The 20473-nt window shown below is 46.3% G+C and overlaps 1 protein-coding gene across 4 annotated transcripts in view; it reads right to left on the reverse strand.

The window, feature by feature from the left end:
• The window catches only part of EHMT1 (euchromatic histone lysine methyltransferase 1), a 123525-nt gene that overhangs the window by 83603 nt on the left and 19449 nt on the right, over positions 1 to 20473 (reverse strand). Inside the window, exons 1-2 of one of the 4 annotated variants that reach the window (XM_054220337.1) lie at positions 19185 to 19621; positions 18926 to 19035 (exon numbers count right to left, since the gene is read on the reverse strand). The exons of 1 other annotated variant lie outside the window; for it this stretch is intronic. The gene's annotated coding sequence lies outside the window, so the exon portion shown is untranslated. Of the gene's footprint in view, positions 1 to 18925; positions 19036 to 19169; positions 19622 to 20473 lie in introns of those variants that run through there. 2 more of the 4 variants (XM_054220338.1, XM_054220339.1) reach the window with 2 other exon arrangements.

Below are 20473 nucleotides of genomic sequence, written 5' to 3' on the forward strand. Positions count from 1 at the left end.
GTTTTACGCCCAACTTTTTCCCATGGAGGGCGTGCAGGAGGGTGTAAGTGGGAAGCCAGCTTTTCTCTGCGGCCATAACTCTTCCCTAGAGCCTGCTCACATCAAAGGTCCTCACGCTGAAGGCAGTAAATCCTACGGTGACGACACACAAGCTCTCTGCGAGGGCAAGGAAGAGGGAGGGAGGGCAGAAAGTGTCAGAGGCGAGTTATCCACAGCCTCATTTGCCAGGGCAATCAGTACCTCCACCCTGCAGAGCCTTCATCGGGAATTAGAAGAGCTCAGCACCTTTCAAAAATCTGTCAGATATGGCGTAAAATGGACACACATGAGAACAGCAAATAAAATTATGGCTCTTTAAACGTGCCCTACCGGAGGCTTGGGCTGAGGCCAGGTTGCAGTCTCACTTGAGAAGATTTCCTTCAGATCCGAGGGAGCAGAGTCCCAAACTTCCCTTGTTCCTATTTGCACCGCCACATTACACAAAGCCAAGGGAGCTGCACACGAACAGAAGCTGACAGGAGCAAGAAGAGCTTCCTTCCTCCACATAAGGGACAAAGACTCCCAGTTCCTTGCTCCTGGAGAACCCCAGAGCCATTGCTAGAGCCGGTGCCCAGCACTAAAGCTGATGTGAACCCCGGATGCTTCATGCTCATGAAAGTCAGGCCTTGGACTCCCAACGAGGTTCAGAGCGTGCAAATGCCACTTTACCGACAGAGCAGCCTCGCTGTCCTCTTCAGTGTGCTAACACTAGGACCAATGCAGTCACCTGGAAGGTAAACTGTCAACAAAAATCACCAAAAAAACCACCCCAAATGCCGTAAACGTCCAGCAGAACTGCTAGAAGGTCTCACCCTACAACTTGAAAAATTAATCTTTTCTCAGTACACCGACTTTGCAAGTGTGGCTGAAGAGCATTCGGCAGGAGCAACGCAGGTTTCCGTTCCTGCTGCAAGCAAGTAAACCTGGAAGCAAATCCCCCAGCCCACACTCTGCGATGGCGTGCACCCTTTACCAAGTATTGTCGTTACTTAGTTTTATTCCAACCCATGCCACGGTCTTCAGGAGTTTTGGAGACTGTTCTAGCCACCATGAAGAGCAAGGAAAACAATCTAGTTCTTCCCGATCAAAAGCAGAGCAAATACCGAAAAAAACCCATCTAAACATCACCATGTGAAAAAAGAACGAGATAAATACATTGTGATTTGCTTAAATGCATTGCAAAAATAAAAATGCTTCGGACTTTTTATAAAGCCATTTATAATAAGAGATGGGAATAGCAGGTAATATTTATGTCTCCATTTTACAGATAGGAAAAATCAAGGCTTGGAGAATTAACTGCCAAAAATTTCTGGAGTGGTCCTTCACAAATGTATGGAGCAGAGGAACGTGATACAGGAGACCTAAACACAAAGTCGTGCTCACTGGTGCGTGACTGAGTCACCCCGGCTGGCCAAGCTGGGGCAGCAAAGAATGCGTTGGGACAGCCCTTTCGGGATGACGCGACTTGGAACCTCAGGGAAGTTCGAGCACTTTGAGCTGCCTTGCTAAAAAAAAAAAAAAAAAAAAAAAAAAAAACCACCAAAAAAACCCCAACAAAAACCCCACCAACCCGTATCCTCCATTATTTAAAAACAACCAAAAAACCCCCCAACACATCAATGTACACGACAAACATATCAGTATTTTCTCCCTCTGTATAGTATTCCCTGTAACTAACATGGTTTTGGAGGGGAGGGGAAATATCCAGAACAGCAAGCCTGCAATCACTAGGGAGCTTCTTACACCCATTGCCAAGTTTGGAAGCCATGGGATTTATTTTAATGCCCAAATCACTAAACCATCCTATTTGCTTGGGTTTCCAGAGCTACAATGCTAAAGACTTGCTGTATTACGCAGGACAAACGCAAGGATGGTACTAAGAGCTCAAGTCTAAGACTGATGAGCTCGTTCTGATGCTTTCCCACATGAAAGCCCTGTAGAAAAAAATAAGAAAATTAAAAAATTTCAAATCAAGAGTCACATGCTGATTTTGGTTGGCCAGCTCAGACAGAGTTTTTCAAACCTGCTGAGAGCCTGCATCTCCTAGAGATGTAGAGACACTACAGCAGGATGCAAACGGTCAGGACACTTGAAAATTAAACATTGGTTTCACATCAAAAATTAAACCACTCTTTCAAAAAAATGACTTCCCTCAAATTCTCCCACCTCTCCCCACCCCCTGTGTATAATACCCACTTAACTTGCCTTGCAAGGAGGCATAGAGCTTAATTTTGTTTATATTTTAAAATGAAGGACTCAAAATGCAACAAAACACTAGGGACAAAAAACAACCAACAAGAGAACCCAAACAAAACACAAAAAGCTGCAATAACAAGACCGACACTCAGAACCTTGCAAAGCGCCTGCCATTGAGCCCAGCAGCCCCTCTCCTCCTTCCCCTGCTCTTGGCCACAGCAACCAAAATCTCTTTTGGAGGCAAAACAAGGGAAGGCAGGGGAGAGGTTTGGCACACTGAAAAAATACCATTTGCTCTATTTTTATTATACAAGGAACGGGAAAGGGCTTCACCCCTCCCAGTGCTCTGTGCAGAGCCCAGACTCTCCCTCCCAGCGCTGATCTCCTGAATTCAAACGTGCTTCAAAAGCATCAAGACCTTTGGAAGCTTCTCCTTCGCTCTCATGCAGCCTTACCCCAGAGAAAAAGCAAGCAGAAACGGCTGGTTCTGGTTCAGTAATAGTACCAAAAATAAAATAAAATAAAAGTGCACAGGCAATAGAAAAAAAAAAAAAATCCTGAGTATTTTTCTTCTGCAACATGGAGTCAAATGCCGGCCTTCAGCAGCTGCTTGATCACTCTCGGGCTTCAATTAAACAAACTCAAGGACTGCCGAAGTCAGCTTCCTTTCCTCAAGCAGTTTTGTAAGACATTTGCTTGGTAGCTCAAGGCTCTAGAGTTTCACATGAAACTTATCAGTGGCTGGATCATCCCTGTCACTGACTTCAAACCCCAGAACCAGAGCATCGCACTGAGACAGCTCGTTCCCGTGTGCCTTTGATTAATGACTCCTCCTGCACTTGGGAAACTGAATTTCGGCATTGTTTTCATGCACAAGCCAAGAAAAAAAAAAAAAAAAAACAGCCAGCCGGGCAGAATATGGCCCTCCAAGAAAGATTTCCAGGATTCCCTGCTAGTCAGCAGCCGACAATACGCAGCCAGACACCGTCGGCGGAGGGAGGGTGCTGCTCAGCGTTACCATGGCATGTTCCTACGCCTCGCACAGGCTGCGGGATGATCCTTCCTTCCCCAGACGGCTGAGAGTCAAGCAAAGAGCTGCCGCATCACCTGGCAAACATCACTGAGCTTTTTTATTGCCTCCTCGGCACGTTCAGCTCTTGCGACAGACCGGCATCAATGTGGGAGCTGTGGCTCTGGCCCGGCAAAGCACCTGGGAACCACCGCTACGGGGCTCGCTCCCGACACCCGACCTCCAAAACAGTTCCTGTTGAAATGCATGGGGCTTCTTCAGAATTAACGTGCCCTCCTTTAGGCCTAGCGATACGTTGGTTCAAAGCAAAAACCCTGAAAAGTAAAATCCTTTGCAATCTTTTGCATGGATACGTACCCTGCACCATTCTTCTGCTCACAATATAACTACAGCCCAAACAACACAGACTTGGAAGTGTTCAAGGCCAGGCTGGACGGGGCTTGGAGCAACCTGGTCTAGTGGGAGGTGTCCCTGCCCAGGGCAGGGGGATGGAACGAGATGATCTTTAAGGTCCCTTCCAACCCGAACCATTCCATGATTCTATGACTTCAAGCCAAGTCCCGACCCTGCAAGACAGGGACCTTCCCAGCCAGTGCGGAGCACCATCGCTCTGCAGCCTGCCTTGGAGACAGCTGTCCTGTCTTCTCCTCGCCAGACCAGCAGACACCCGATACAAACACAAATGCTTCTAAGCCTTGACTGCGCTTAGACAATATTCTCATCCTAGCAGAAGGGTTGCTCAGCAGCTTTCCCCCACACACCTTGAAGAGAGGGGGAGGAAAAGGCTCACTCAGATCATGATAATAACCGACCTCAGCCCAGACGGTTATAATGGGAACATCCCTTGGGTACTGCCATCATCACAGTAATATTTTTTTTGTATTCCCCTTTCCTGACACACCTTAGAAGTTGGTGTGAAAACCTGCAAGGGTGGATATTTACAGGTCAATATGCTGTGACATGCCTGGAGCACCAATATTTTTTTCTAAATCCTTCTTTAGAAGGAACAGAGTAAAAGGATCAGTTGTAAAGCAACCCACGATGCCTGTCAGTGCCAAATGCATTTAACGCTCTTCTACCTCTCCGTACGGAATTAAAAAAAAAAAAAAAAAAGCATTGTAGCAGTTCCTGTATAGCCCTGCATGTCCCACTGCTAACCTAAATATGCCCCATTCCCAAGGGGACTGAATGGATGTCATAAATCAAAGTTTGACTTTAAACACTCAAGAAGAGGCTTCATCCACTGCAATGCACAAGCAAACAAAAATACGTCATAAAGAAACGTCATAAAAATTTTCCTGCAGCCGTGCAGTTCATACACCCCAGTTTAAATAAAAGCCAGTCTCCCGTGTTTATACGGCAGGACTAGCTCTGCAGGGAGGGATACTGGTAAATGGGACCTTCTGTCCAGATCTAAGTGATGGGGGGAGGACACCAAGGTGTATACAAAGCAACCAAGTGCAGTAATTTGGAGGATTCTTATCCATTTATTTTTACCGGGTTCTTGTACCTCATTTCTAATCCCTGTAATGCTGCCTCGCACTCATCAGTTATCTTCACCTTCAGGAGTCTGTCAATCTGCTTGGGAAGAAGGAAGGTTGCCGCCATCACCGTGTTTTGAAGAGCTACATCCCAATGGGTGCAGCTGTGTTGATTTGGCACAGTCACATTACAACAAGCTCCTTACAGAATTAAGGTCAACTCAGCCTGTATTTCGTCATAAAAACTCACCAAATATTTTGTCAGGTAGATATAACACACTTCTAGAGGTGAAAGCCAAACTTCTCGGTAAGAAGCAAACTTCACTGAGCTCACGCTTTTCAGACTTGCAGTGGCTATCAGCAACACAATTAATTGCTTTCTCTCCATGCAATTGATAATTAAATGGAGGATCTATCTTCACTGCAAAAGCCAGTGCGCGTCTGTGTTAAAAGGGCTACTTGAAGACAGGTTACACGAAGGCTAAAATTATATTACCTTGCCTTTGCTAGTAAGGATACATAGGACGAAATTGCAAATTAACTTTAACTAGCTGTACAGGTCAAAAAATCCCGTGCTTTGTCTGCATTGGGCTGCAGCGCTGAAGCTGTCGCCTGTCCCGATGCGAACACAGCGCTTTCGGCATTGCCGACAGTGCAAGACTGTGACACAACCGTAAGACAAGATGTGGGAAACGTGACTTAACGCGATTTCTTCAGTTGTGTTCGATCTCCCCTCCCTTCAACCATTCGGGGGTTTTGTGGGTGACCTTCAAAACCAGAAGGTTTCTGGGCCTGGTAGAGCACCGCCTTCTCCAGCCTCCCCTAAAGGATGGGAACTGGAGACCCTCCGAGATGCTCCCTGTGGAGAAGGGAAGGGTCAGTCCTTCCCATTCATCACTCCATCAATATTCAGGGCCCAAGGGACTTTTTTGTATCACTTTTTTGTCATGGGTATAAAATACAAATAAAGCAAATACTCTGCAGCCTGCTGCAGAGACAACGACCAGCACTTCCCTCCCAATCCCTCATTTTGTTGGCCATCTTCACCTGCTTCCCATCTTCCTGCCCACATATCCTACACATCCAGGATGTGTAGGCATCAGAGTTTTCTTTGGGATCAGAGTTTTTTCTGTTTGCAGTCATTCACAGGCACAGATGCCCAATCCCTCACATTTCAAAGCTTTATCATCCATGCCATTTTTTCTCTTCTGTTTTGAACTCTCTTCCCCTATTTTTAATTCCTGTATTTTCTTCTCCTGTGTTTCTAATTTATTCTCTCCATCCCACTTTTGTCTTTCTAATCCTTTCTCACTATCCTCTCGGGGCAGGTTTTAAAACAAAGATCCTGCTGCCGCTCACCTCGAGGTGCGGGCAGGACCGAGGCTTTACTGCTTTATTCTGCAGACTTTAAAGTGAGCAAACCCACATGGAAACAACCAAAACCCTGCCAAGATTCCTGCTCTAGTCTCAAAACCCACGAAATTCACTCCAAAGATAGATATCCACTTAACTCACCCAACAGACAGGAAGGTTCTGCTGCTGCAGGAATGGTCTCTGGTATCCTAATACAACCTAAGGATAAATCTAAATACTCTTCCCCATTAATGCCTGACCAACGAAAAGTGATAATGCGTATAACTCTGAGCATATATGTGCACACATCCATGTATGTGGAAATACAAGGAAGAGTTTTCTTGCTTCTCTGTCCTTTATTTAAGATTTTTCTACAAGCTTGGCCTACCTTGTCCTGCCTGGCTAACGATGCTGCTCTATTAAATGCATATGGGATCCTGTCTGAAAATTCCGGTTTTAAACAGCTGCTCCTATCCGACTCATAAGGTGAACTATTAAGCAAGTATTAGTGCAGCAAAAACATAAACACAGTCCAACAACAAGGAAAAACATCCCTTTGCCAATAAAATCGGTGTGTGAAACAAGCCGTGGACCTCAAGCCTCCCCTCACCCCCCACAGCCCACTGGGAGCCCTGGCTGCCCATCCTGCCAAAGGCTCGGGCAATATCAGATCCCCCCTTCTCATACAACACCCATCACTGCAGGTAACCCAGGCTTTTCTGCTTAATCGAACCCCCCGAAGTTCATAATTACTCTGAAAAAGTGAGGACCCCGTAGGTGAAGGTCTGTGCAAGGCAGACACCTTGGGACGAGCGTGCCTCTCAGCTTCTCCCGCCTATCGTAGCCTTGACTCTGCAAGCTGCAAGGCACTTCGGTCCAAGGTAGCCACACATTTTAAGCATAAAAAGCCCTGCTTAAGTAAATTAAGGACCTGCTTGAAGTGGAGTCCCTACAGCAAAGCTGAGAAAGCCAAGAGAGGGCCAGCGGGATGAGCCATCAAAGAAGCAAGTGATGATGGAGCCATTGGACCTGCTCTCAGGGACCTCGTTGGGGCTTGGACCCTCCACGTGGTGCATTTTGCAGCCACAAGAACTAGCCAAAAGAAGGGTTGATGCCAATTTCTCTTCTGACTCCAGACCTCTGCCTCCCCAGCGCGCCCATTTGCTTTTGCAGAGGACATTTACAGCAATGACCTCCATTCATTATGCCGTATATTTTCACTTGCTTTCTTCCAGCATAAATCATTAACAACCCCCATTTATCATCCCACAGTTATTCTTCTTTAATTTAAAGTAATAAAGGAAATCGCACTGAAGCTTCAGTTTTGGTTTGGGTTTTTTGGGGTTTTTTTTTTGTTTGGTGTTTTTTTTTTAATTAAAAAACTCAAACTATCCCACAGAAAAGTAGGCACTTTGTAGTAAAGAGGAAAAGAAAAAAAGAGCAAGTAAAGCAGGGTTGAATTTTGAGCCTACCAACGTTCTCCACTGCCCTTTTCAGGTCTGACAACAAGGAGGCGTGAACGCTGTCAAGTCACACACAGGTACAGGCAACACGATCCCGCTTTGTGCCACTTCCCAGCTAGCTGCTCGTTTTAATACAACGCAAGCTGCCACACGATTAGAAAAGGCCCCAAAACAAAAGGCTGCAGAAAAAAGTGCTAATAAAGCCACCTACCCTCATTTTTAACCTTAAACAATGAACAAGGCACCAATATCGAACTAGTTTGGCAATTGTGTCAAATTTAAAAACAAGCAGAGCCCCCCCCCATTAAAAACCCGCCCAGCAGCGAAGTTTTCTCCGGGCTGTATATTCTGAATGTGTCCCAAGGCACCGCGGACCGTGAGCAGTTTCACAGTTCCCTTTCCCATCCGCTCCGACATTCACAGCGGCGAAGCCCTTCCTCGGCACAGCTGCATTTCAAGCGGAAAAAAAGAAGGCCCGCCTTACCACAAGGCAATTCAAAATCGGGGAATTTAAAAAAAAAAAAAAAATAAAAAATAAAAGCTCCATGCTGCCGGGGGATAAACTACCCAGGAGACAACCCGCTGCTATGTGCTGCTGAGCCATTTAAGTTTAGAGGCATTTTGTCCAAGGGAATCTTTAGGAAACCCCAACGGAGTGAAGAATCGGGAGTAAAAACCTCTTAAGGAAAGCCTGGCATGATGCATACCTCTCTGTTTGGCCGTGCTGGTGTTTTAGATTCCCGTCGAGGATTTCGGACCATGGGAGGTGGCGAGCAGGATGCTCAAAGGGAGCAGCATCCTCCCCGGCTCCATCCCATCGTGGCCCCGCGCTGGAAGGGGAAGCGAGGAGCCGGGATGCTGTGCCGCTCCCAGAGCCTGGCAGGGGGAAAGGAGGCGAATCGAGGAGAGCGGGGACAGTTTTTAAGCATTCTTGATCATTCTTCAGAATAAAATTTAAAAAAAAAAATTATATATATATATAAAAAATTACTCATCGAACGATTAAAATGTGCAAACATTTTCCTTGGTGTTCCGACTGCCACATTTAATATTTCAAACAACAACCAGGCCAATATTGTTGCTTAATTTAACATAACTGGATCCCAAATGCATTTCTAACAGATTAAACCACAGAAATATCCACATGTTTTAATGAGGAATTGGCACTACTCGGAGCCAAACAGATTTTAGCAATATTTCTGGACTACAATTTCTTTCAGAAGAAGAGAAAGCCCACTGGTAATGGATCTGCATTCCCTACATTTCCAGCGTTTTTGGATTTAAGTGCAAATTGAAAAACCTAAATATTTAGTGCCATTATAACTCGAGCAACATCTGGACAATTTTCTTTGCCTCGTAAAAGATTTTAGCCAGCTTTGCAGAGGCTCAGTCCATGTTGCTCAGGCAGAATGGCTCCTTTTACATTTGCATACTTCCCTCCGATTCTGTAGTTTCTATGCCAACAAGCATTTGTAACTCTTTGAAAGACACATTTGGAAGTGGGGGGAGAAGGAAGATATGAAATGGGATAAAGATTTTTTTTTTTTTTCTTGTTTGGGGATTTTGTTGTTGTTGTTCCCCCAAAATCTAAATCATCCCTTCCGCATGTGTTTTCTCCGAGCCCTAGAAACCTCAAAAAAGGCCCAATCAGCATCATCTCAGCCATGGCAACTCTTCCGCCTGCTTCAAAATGCAGCAGTGACTCGGAAAGAGGAAAGTTTGTTCAGTCAATCTGAGATAGATAGATAGATAGATAGATAGATAGATAGATAGATAGATAGATAGATAGATAGATAGATAACGTGTGTGTGTATACATTACTCCAGTTCTCTCTCCAGACAACGAATCAATAGCAAACGTCTATTGGTGTGCCTTCAGACAACAGCTCTATGGGGAAAGCAACAAATCCGCAGTGCCAAGAGACGAGCCCTCCGGACGTGCCCCAGCCCAACGGTGAAACTCCCTGCAAATTTACCTGTCCGTCCATACTGCAGCTACGGGGCCTCTGCGAGCTTCCGAATCCCCAGGAAAAGTAAACAGAGACAAGCAGCTACTACTGAACTGTCACTCGAAATCCAGCAGTTTGATTTTTAACCAGATTTTTGGAAGTGATGCCGGCCCTTCCTCCCCACCCCCCCGTCCCAGACCTCCCAGATGGCTCCAATTTTATAGTTGCCACTTGTGCTCCACGCTGTGACGTTATAGGTGCGCGGAGACAGAGAAAACCACAGCCACGAAAAGCAAAATAAAACATTCAAAGCAAACAATACTACTGACCTTACGAAAATAAGAGAAAAAGCTATACTTTTCACCCAGAGGCAGCCTGCTAGACAGACAGTCACCATGAATTCCTCTTCCACCTGAAGCTGACACGGGGGACCTCGCGATGCCTTTGGAGCTGCCATCCCAGGAATGCCAGCTCATCACAGAGGTGCCCAACAGAAAAAACAGTCAGCCCAGGCCGCTTCACAGCAAGGACAGTCAAAACAAGCTGTTCCCACCAAAAGGCAGGGGGCCACAGGGGTGTTTCTTGGGGAGCTGCTCCCCAGGAGGAGCTGGAGAGGCAGCACCTACCATCGCCTGCTTCTCATGATGTTCTCCTCCATGAGCTCCAGGGGATGAAAGACCAGATCACACAGTGATACTGCCAGCACTAAACATTCATATACAGGCTCGTCGTTACCGATGGAGATCCATTAGCCCCTTCAGTCTACCTCCTGTGCACACGTAATACATAACCTGATGTGCTGGGAGGGGAGATGAAGGAAAGGCTGTTGAGACCGTGCAATAATCAATCCTAGCCACAAGATCAAGAAAAAATACTCTTGAGGATTCAAATATGATAAACTTCTCTTACTTCAGCTAGACAGGGGATACAGAGAAAGGAAGACTGGATGCCCTTAGCCAAAGCAAAATGTTTAAAACGCTGCTATTCTGGCAGGGCACCAGCTCTTTCCCTCCCGGCACAACCATAGATGATGCAGTGCATCAGACAACCGATTTCATCAGCAACCCGGGATTTGTTTTCGCAAGCAGGGATCAGGATGAGATCCAGGAAGGGCAAAAACTCCCTCGGGGAACAGGAGACAAAAGGACAAGATTATCAGTACAGCGGTAGTGACTAAAATAAAAAAAAAATAAGTCATTTTCAAAAGCAGTATTGTCTCACGGGACTAGTAACAGCCCCCAGCGAACAAACACAGTTACTCCTGCAAAGAGCCATCAAAAGATCAGGAGAAAAGGCTACCTCTGTAACACACTTCTCATTTGAAGAAGGCCTATAGGTCACTGCCTAGCACACCAAATGCCTGGAGCATGAGGAAGGTGCCTTGCAAAACACAGCCATTAACACCTGCTTTTCCAGCTGAAGGGGCACAAGTCCTCCTCTAGCCCAGCTCCCCTCCTCTCCCCTTCCTTGCCATGATTTCACAACCTTTGCCATTACAAAAGCCCTTCTGGCAACCACACCAGCAAGCAGGGAGCTATTTTACACAAGATTCTGCGTGACTGAAATTCAGGCTTCTCCCTCCCCATCACGCATACGTAGCATACGCTGCCTACGGATCAGGACCATATATGCTGTAAATTAAGAGTATTTTCACCTACTTCAGTGAACTGTATGGGTTTGCACTAGCTAGAAATACAGCTCCATCTGTGATCTAAGAGACTGAGCTCAAAATACTGAAATCAACAGCAGCTTTCGACAGACGGGAGGTTGCCACCTGAGTCTTCTCTGTCTGGGATAACTTCTTCCATGCTTTGCGCAACAAGCCGAGTGCACCGACAGCAGGAAACAGCGATCCATACCAGCTAGAGAACGAGCACAACTGGGCAGTTTTATGCTGCAGCCTACACTTACACCCCCCCGGGCCTGCTGAACGGGGAGGGGAGAGAGCTCGCTGCTATTAAGAGGAGGGAGAGTGATTCCAAATCAATCTTTGGCAAAATCAAAGTCTGTCGGGACTCGTGTTAATGAATTCCCCTGCCAGGTTTATGATGTTTAACAGGAAACAAAAGACTGTTGTATGCACGGCACAGCAGGTGAGACCTGAGGAGCATATTCACACACCTGGGTTTATGTTCCCTAACCAGGACTCCCCCCTCCCTCCCTCCCCTACGCTAAGGGACATTCGGGCCATGAGCCGCTACCTCACCTGGCTCCGATGGCCTCCTGGAGTTGGGTGGTATTAAAATACCTCCATTGTTCTTCTGCTTGAGATGGCAGCACAGAACTCTGGCTGTAAACGCAACAGATGATCATGTGTGCTCTTCAGCTAATGGAAATACCCGGGGGCCACAGGTCCTTTGTGCCGAGCCTTCTCCCAGTGGGTCCCTTATGGGATTACTGCAGCAGCCAAGTAAGACAAATTACTATTAGCTGGACTAAATGCTACCGAAAGATCATGAAAATGAATTAACTCCTACCCTTCTCTCTTCCGTGATGGATTACACCCTGCTCCTTTGGAGCAATTTCAGGTAAGGGAAGGGGGAAGCATACGACAGATATGAGGAATGTATTGCCATGTGGTTTCTTGTGTTGAAACACAGCACTGAAACTGTCCCCGACGCCTCCAGTCATGCTGTGAGATGAGGAAAGAGCCAGGGCCACATCCAGGGCTGTTGCCAGCACCTTTTCCCTGAACACAGTGGAGATGAGCTCCACCTCCCCTGTCCCTCCGCCCGGGGAGCCCACACCTGGATGTGCAACGCTGACAGGGACGCCAATGACTGAGCAACGAACCCTTTTCGTTACGCAAGACTCTCTGTTTTTAACACATTGTGCCTTTTCTCTTCACCCGCCCTCAGCATAATCCACCATCAGAAGTAAGGCCATCCCTAACTCCAAGTTTTTACTTATTTCCGAAAGCTTGTTGGAATAAAATTGGGAAGCAAAGTAGAGGGCAGATTCACCACTCCCTTGACTCTGGCTGAGATCTGGAGCTGTGCCACGGCTTCCACAGCAGCTTCGCCAGCGTGCCCAGCTAGCCAGGGGCCCTGAATGCCTAGCCTGGTATAAAACATAAATGTGTTAGCTGATAAAATATGAAACTCCCTTCCTCAACCAACGCACCCACAAAAGCTCTAATTTAGCTGTGAGATTCATCACCGAATATTACATCACTTCTGAGCCTTTTAAGGAAGCACTCCAGCATTTTCCCAAATTAATCGGGTAACTACTTTTTTTTTTTTTTTTTTTGGCTTTCTCAGTCAGACAAAGTTAAAAATAGCCAAGAGCCAGGTAGGTGTCAGTGAAAAGCTCCTGCAGGGACACCTGTAAGGAACGAGGTCCTTGCCCATCGCCAGGCACCGAAATGCAGCAAAACCACCTTCCCGGCAAACAAACAAAAACACAACGAAGCCCAAGGACAACGCTCCCCATTAATGCCGGCTAAATTTAGGGCTTCAATTGCAGGCAGTCCATATTGCTAGCGAAATCCTACGTAAGACTTGCACTATCTACCACAGCAGGCTTGACCCCATTTTCATATGCAGAAGAAAAAAAAAAACCCATCCCTCATAATCCTACAGAACACAGAGCAAATAGCACTCTCTGGGACTACTTGAATACCACCCTATTAAAATACAAACATGTTCCTACAGTAGCTCAATGATTTTAAACATTCACCATCTTTTCATTTCAGGTTTTAAGCACTTTGCCTGGCAACTGTCTGAAGGGCAAATCATTATGGAAATAGGAAGACAATTAATTTTCCTTTATTCTAGAAGAAAGGATTATTGGAATAAATAAAATAATCAGCTTAGACAAGAGCACAATTCACAACTTATGAAAAACAGAGGACGACGACTTTTTTTTTTTTTTTTCATTTTTCTTTCCAAAGAAAAGGTTTTCTTGGATGGAGTTTGCAAGGCAAGTGCAGAAGTTTTAGAGTTAAATAACCTTGGACTGCTAACTCACAAATAACTCCCTATATGCCATCAACAGGAGGAGGGCTGCCATTTCAGGCACTCTCAGAGCCACTTTTTATTATTTATTTAATATAGTAACTTAGAACTCCCAAAAAACCAAAGATACAAAGGCTACTTTCCAATTTCATCTTGTACAGAGGTGACTCTGAAGCAGCCCCAGGCTGGACACAGCCCCAGTCCGAGTGGGAAAGGCATGGCACCGGGCAGGGCACTGCTTTTTTAGGGTCCCCTCCCCATCCAAGCCTCTGCCCCCAGTAAATCCACATTGAGTCTGTTAGGATTACTGAATTCATCTGGATTTCAAGCACTGTAGAAGATATTGGAACCAGTTTCAAAGGTCAAGCAAAGGAAGGTTATATTCTAATGCTTGCTGGTGAATGCAGAGAAGAGCAACTGTTTAATCAGTGCCACTGCTTGACGCCAGTCCATAGAACTCGATGCTCAGCATCGTGATTAATATGGTTAAAGGAGTATCCGATACGCTGCGACATGCATGTATACCTACAGATATAAATTAAGTTAAAGGAAAGGCATTTACCTCCCAAAGCCCAGCGGGAAAAGCGAACAAGAGGAAAAGGAGAGCATTCAACTTCGCATGAGCAAGAGATGAATTTATTATTTACTGAGAAAATTTGGGGATATCTTGGTAAGAACTGTACAGTTATTTCTGAAGGACTCCTCTAACAAGCACGTGTGATAAAAATAGTAGGGTAACTGTAGTTCAAGGTTGCTACAGCCTCGAAAAAGAGAGATAATTGATGGAGGCACAGATTCCCCGGAACACTAAGGACTGTAAAAGTACTGAGAAATCAAATTGATGATCTGGAAAATAAGATGAGATTAAGAATGATCAGGTTAGTGGGGGCTCCTGAAGGAGCAGAAGCGGGAGAAAGCAGACTTTTAGTTTGCAGTGGATTATTAAGGAGGTTAGGGATGAATAATTTCTACCGTTGGTATCGTGTGCTGGTGAGCCGTGTCCCCAGCCAGGGCAGTCACGCAGTGCCCCGCAGCCCTCCCGGGGAGGGAACTCGCTCCTGCATCGAGGAGTGTTTAAGCCAGCTCATAAATCTGAGCCTGGTTGCAGGATCCGGCACTGTCTCCCTCCACGGCGGTGACACCAGAGGGAAATGCATGGCTCAAAGCTGTGCCCTTTGCTTTCTCCGGCAGTGGCTCTACAACCTCCAGGCGCCTGGCCGCAGCCACACCACCAGAAAGAGCTCCCACCAGAGCCGGCGCCCCTGCCCTTCCCACAGGGAACAGCCATTTCTTCTGTTTGCTTCTCTAGCTGCAAATCACTGTGGCAGCAAGTAGGTCACAGACTAGATGGCGCTTGAAGAATCACCTGCGGTTCATTTCCTCCTCTTTTTTTTTTTTCTTTTTTAATTTTTTTTTTTTTTGTGAGCCACCAAGTCACTTCACCACCTTCAAAACCAGCCCCATCCATCCCTCCGATCCTCTTCTCCTCCGACTGCCATGCCGACAGCCCTGTCTCCTGCCTCTCTGCTCACTCCCTGCTCTGTTTAATTCCATCTTTCCCCTGCGGTGGATGCAGGTCTTTAAAGCAGGATTTTTCTTCCATCTTCCCTTTCACCACAGACCCTGTTTTTCCAAGCATAACATACGGCATTGTATTGTTTCCTTAACTCTCAGAAGCCCAAACGTATGTCCTCCAAGATGATCAATTCATTAAGCCTCATCCACCATGGGGAATGTAGTTATCCTACTAATTTCACAGCCAGGTTAAAAAATGCAGCTCCTTCCCCTGTGCCCGTAACTTCAGTTATTAATGCTGAGGGTGAAGGCGGGGAAGGGAGTCCCCTTTGCCAGCGGCTGCTTTCAGGCTTGCTCCAGTCCCCTCTCAGAGCAGGGCTCCACCAGCATCCCAGGACACAGGGCTCCCAGGGGATCTGCTGAGGAGGTGCCACAAGGGCCTTCCCTGCTTCACCCAGGATGAGCAGAAGACCCGGCAGCCGGGCTCGGGGCAGAGGGAGAGCACCGCGAAAGGGCACGAAGCAAGGCTGCAGCAGCAAGGAGCTGGTTCGAGGTGTTAAGGAAGCTGAAATGCAGCCATAAACTGGGTTTCAAAATGGCCCGGAAGGCAGGAGAGCAGGAGAGAAAACTTCCCCTCTGAAGTGAGCCTCGGTAAGGCGTGAAGGTGGAGAAATGCTGCGTGTTACAGAAAACCCTTCCACACAGCTTCACAGCAGAAAGAGGATTCATCACAGCAAATAATTACAAGGCTTATATCATAATGTCTGGTTTTAAAGTCATTGCCAATTGACTAAAGGTTGGCCGAAGCAGTTAGAAGGGAGAGAAGCAAAGACACCAGGCTTTGAAGTGGTCATTACTTGATTATTAAAGACTAGGACTTTGATGCAATATATTACCCAGCACAGTAACTTTCTCCTCCCTGCGATTGCCAGGGTTGCATAAGGTTTTAGATACACCTGTAAGATTCAGTTCCATTTTGTTCTTTCTGTTTTGAACACAGTCCTTGGCTGCTACGATACCAAAGACGTGAGCAAGTCCCAAATTCAGGTTTCAGTTCTTCCACTGAACAAAGTTACGCTGATGGAGAAAGAGACAAAACTGGCCATACGGGCAGAATTTGTCACAGAAATCTTAAGATAGGAGCCTGCAAACACAGGCAATGAATCCTCCTGGAAAGCCCACACTACCCATCTCAACACGTGCCTCCAGGAGTCCCCTGCGCTGCATTCCCTGCACACACTGCCATCCGCACAGCCCCGTCCGTGCTGACCCGAGGGACACGCGAGTGAAAAACGCCGGGTAAGGTTTTCTCCAGCAGGGATCTGCAGAGCTTCTCCGGCAGAGCCCGAGAACACATCCACAAACTTTAAACCAAACAGAAATTAAATTTGGATGTAGCTATTTTTTTTTTCCCCTTTCAGACTTATCGGTTCCAGGGCTTGTTGGAGAGGAGCTGAACACCTTCTTGGCAGCGACGAGCCCCCCTGCGCAGGAGGGAAGCGGCCGTGGGCTGAGGCTCTTGCAAAAGCTGCTCCAGTCCAGAGGCACAAGGTCCCCAGGCCACCAAAGGCTCAGTAAGGCTGAAGCTCGGTGCTCCATGCTAGGGGCTCTCCTCAGCCACTGAAAATATCTCATTTTCCCCATTTTACACTCAAACAAGAAGAGGAGGAGGGCTTTACTCTTTGGCTTCGAGCCAAGAGGCATGGCACTAAGGAAAACAGTGTCACCTTTGTCCTTTTGCTGAGCCTTTCTCCTGTTCTCTGGTGCCAGAGATGCCCGCCCTGGTACTGGAGACCGAAGGAAAAAGTTTAAAGCTGGTCCAGCCGTTTTAGGGATGAAAGTGACTCCCTTTCCCAGTGAGGTTGCAATAAAGAATGAGATGATGGATCCAGGCTCCCTAATGTCACCCACTGCAAAAGGGAGAGACAGCGATGACCTGCACTGGGGAAGAGCCAGGGACAAGCACCTTGTCTCAGCGTACAGACCAGTCCTGCTGCCACGGGACCTCGCGGTCCTGTGCTGGTAAAAAAGCCCCTCATCCACGTGCTTTAGGTTAAAGATATATATATTTTTTTTTTTTTTTACACCCTGATCAGAAATAAATTTTAAGGTATACGTTAACTTTCTTGCTTTCACCTTTGCTTTTCAAAACACTTCAGCCCTTCAACCAAATAAATGCACTTTCACCAGAATGCCATCATCTTCCTCCAAACTGAAGACCCTTTGTCGTGGTGACAGATACATCGCTGGCATAAGATAAAGATTTGAAATAGAAAATACTCATCCACCGCTGAGAAACATGCAACACCGCTGGATCCCGACAGAACCACGGTCCTCCAAGAGACAAATCTTTGTTCTCACGATTTCCAAAACAGTGTTCTGAAAACAACGTCCCTCCCTATATAGATTTGTATTGCCATATCTCTATCATTTTCCTTACACCCATCAAAATGAAGATATAATTAACCCACCCTCAATAGAAATTACAATGATTTTGAAACAGCAAGAAACAATCTATTTGCATTTGGTAGCTAATTATTCCCCCTACGCACACAGCCATCAATGTTCCCTAAAACCATCCACAGAACAGACAATCTGTGCTAGCCAGAGCTTCTGGAAAGGAGGGGAAAAGCATGGACTAAGCAGAAAACCTCAACATCGGGGTGGCAAAATATTCTTCAAATAGGCAGCATCTCGAGCTCAGCCAAGTCTGTAATAGAATTGCCCTTCTGAACTCATCCGACAGCATTAGCATCCACCTGTGTATCGCATGTAAGCTGACAGATACCACAGGACAAATCTAGTGGGAGCCACCGATATTTGCAAAATTATTGAATCATTATTCCCTTCTTCATGCCACTCCAAGGAAACACGAAGCCATTTTCCAATACACAACGTCGCAAACAGATCCTGCTGCTGTTGGACATAAATTTAACACCAGCTAACGCCAGGGCTACTCTCATAGCCATACAACACACAGATTTTCAGTGGCACAGGCAGAGTTGCATCTGTTATTATTCACTCCTCGAAGGAGGAAGGGTGTGCCCTTCTTCCACTCGTACACAGTCCCGGGGACTTGCTGAGGACTGATCTCTACCAACACGAGCTCAAGGGGAGCCGTTTATTCCCAGTTAGGCAAACAACACTCAAAACGATGCCCTTCACCACCCCCCCCACCCCAAGCCAGGCAAGTTTTGCTGACAGTTCACCTCCATTTCCTCATCATTCAGAAGGATTAGCTAGATGTTTTTAAGAGGTAAAGACGCAAGCCGTGGTTAGTGAGCACTGCCTCTCCCAGCTCATGAGCTCTGCTGAAGCAGCCTGAGACAAATCAAACCAGCCAGGTATTTCTGCTTGACGCCCTGGGAGCCCCCAGCTTGGCCCTCCATCGCTTGTGCTGTAAGTATTCGGAGGGAGCTGATATAAAGCATCAAGGGTGGTAAATCACATCCTCCTTCACCCACGCTTTCTGGAGGCGAGTAGATAAAACGCTGTTCACTCACTGGGAACTAACAGAGGTTTTCCTTCCTCCAGGATGCACCCCACAGCAGCAACTGGGAAGGAAGGGGCTCGGGTTCAGCTTGACGCAATCCGTGTGCCTGCAACACTTACCTCGCTGGCAAGGCATTCCCTCCTCAACACGCGAGAAGTGATCATCCTTTAAAGCAAAACCAAAATATCTCAACGAGTATTTTCCTTCCCCCATCTGACACAGGTTTGCAGCTCCTCAGGCATGGGGAGGAGGGGGAGCAAAATAATAATTAAAAAAAAACAAACAAACAGACTATTATTCTGGAGGCAATCAAACCTAATCTCTTTATAGATTTTTCTTTCCAACAGAAGCATGATATATCGAGTCCCACTGGGTTCTGATCACAACTAAACAGGACTAGGTGTTTTCAGCTCCCTTCTGCCAACAAAGCCCAACGTGCAGCAGGCCTCACCTCGTATAAGCATTTAACTCAACACGAAGTCACCCTGGTGCTCTACCCCAGCTCTAGAAAGTCAGCCCGTGCCTCAGTATGGCCTTGCACAGAAATAGGATTACTTTGGCCTGGAGGAAAAAAAGAAACCACAACATGAAGGTCACCCATAAAATCATTACACAGATCCCTCTTCCCCAGCTCTTAAGAGAAAAACCTTTATCAAACCCTCAACCTTAAAGTAGAAACACAAAAAGATATGTACATTAATCCCATATACCTCCGTCAATTTTTTTCCTCGTGTCTTTAGAGCAGTTGTTTACTGCAGCCAACTGCAGAGAAATTACAGTAGCTTAACTCTCCAACTCCCTCTAAAGGATTAATCTTCCAGTGAGCATGCTCACGCGAGATCTTTTTTCAGCAGTTGCATCCATTTCATGAAGTGAGGGCTGCTGCAGACATGAGGAAATGCCATTTCAGGACTACAGGCAAAGTGAAACAGCCCCCAAAATAAGAGCTAAGCCCTTCCTCGAGCTCCAGAAAGGATCCCTGCCCAACCCTCCACCTCCAACGAGGTTTAAAGATTTCACGTTAATGTGCCCTTGCAGGAAGAGGGGGGGTAGTGGTTTCCCTGCGACACACGTTTTAAATGTCTGATCTTGGCTTTTCTCTACAAGCTGGTGGACAGTTCATCCACTGAATCTTAAATCCAAAACAGCTTCTTCTCACTGGCAGATTTTTCTTTTGTATCACTTGTTGGCTTATCTTTGCTTTTTAAAAAAATCAGGAAGATAATTTGGGGGGGGGGGGGGGCGGGGAGGGGGAACATTCGAATGAAAAGGAACAGCTTTAAAAATCTAGTTCTCAACTCTGCAGCACAGTAGATAACAGATCCTGAGACACATTTAACTCCACAGATTAAGCACCCATGCAAATGAGGATTTGCTAGTAGACAACAAATCCAGTATCTAAACAAGGCTGTTCAAGTAATCTTGTCCATTCTCTCCTAGACCACTGTAGATTAAACTGCTCTATTTGAGGTATTTCTCCCTCACCCCAAACGATGCAACCTTGAATCAGAGCTTTCCCGGTGAAAATAAAGCTCCAAAATTAAGGACAAATATTTATACGTTAGAAATGGACTCTTCCATTTTCATCTTCCCACATTACCAGGGTACTGCCGTTCCCCTTCCCATTTATCTATTTTATGTCCTGTTGCTTAATTGCTCTTTGTAGCTGATAGAGATCCAGCCTTCCCCTCCCCCCCCTCCCCCCAAAGGCTCTTATTTCAAGTTCGAAACCCTGCTTGAGTCTAGGACACATCGAGACCAGGCTGCAGCCCCTCAGCGCTGGGGAAAATCCGGAGTGGGCTGCAGCCGAAGGTGTGAGATTGCTTCACAAATCCAGTCACCAGACTTCACCCCAGCCATTACAAACATCTAAACATTATCTTCTTTTTTTTTTTTTTTTAAAAAACATCTAAAACATCTAAACATTATCTTCTTTTTTTTTTTTAAAAAAAAAGAAGTCAGAAGTCTTGAATGTCTTTGATGCCGTGAAGCCCCTTGT

This window comes from Rissa tridactyla, chromosome 14, assembly GCF_028500815.1.
Source record: "Rissa tridactyla isolate bRisTri1 chromosome 14, bRisTri1.patW.cur.20221130, whole genome shotgun sequence".
Taxonomy (NCBI): domain Eukaryota; kingdom Metazoa; phylum Chordata; class Aves; order Charadriiformes; family Laridae; genus Rissa; species Rissa tridactyla.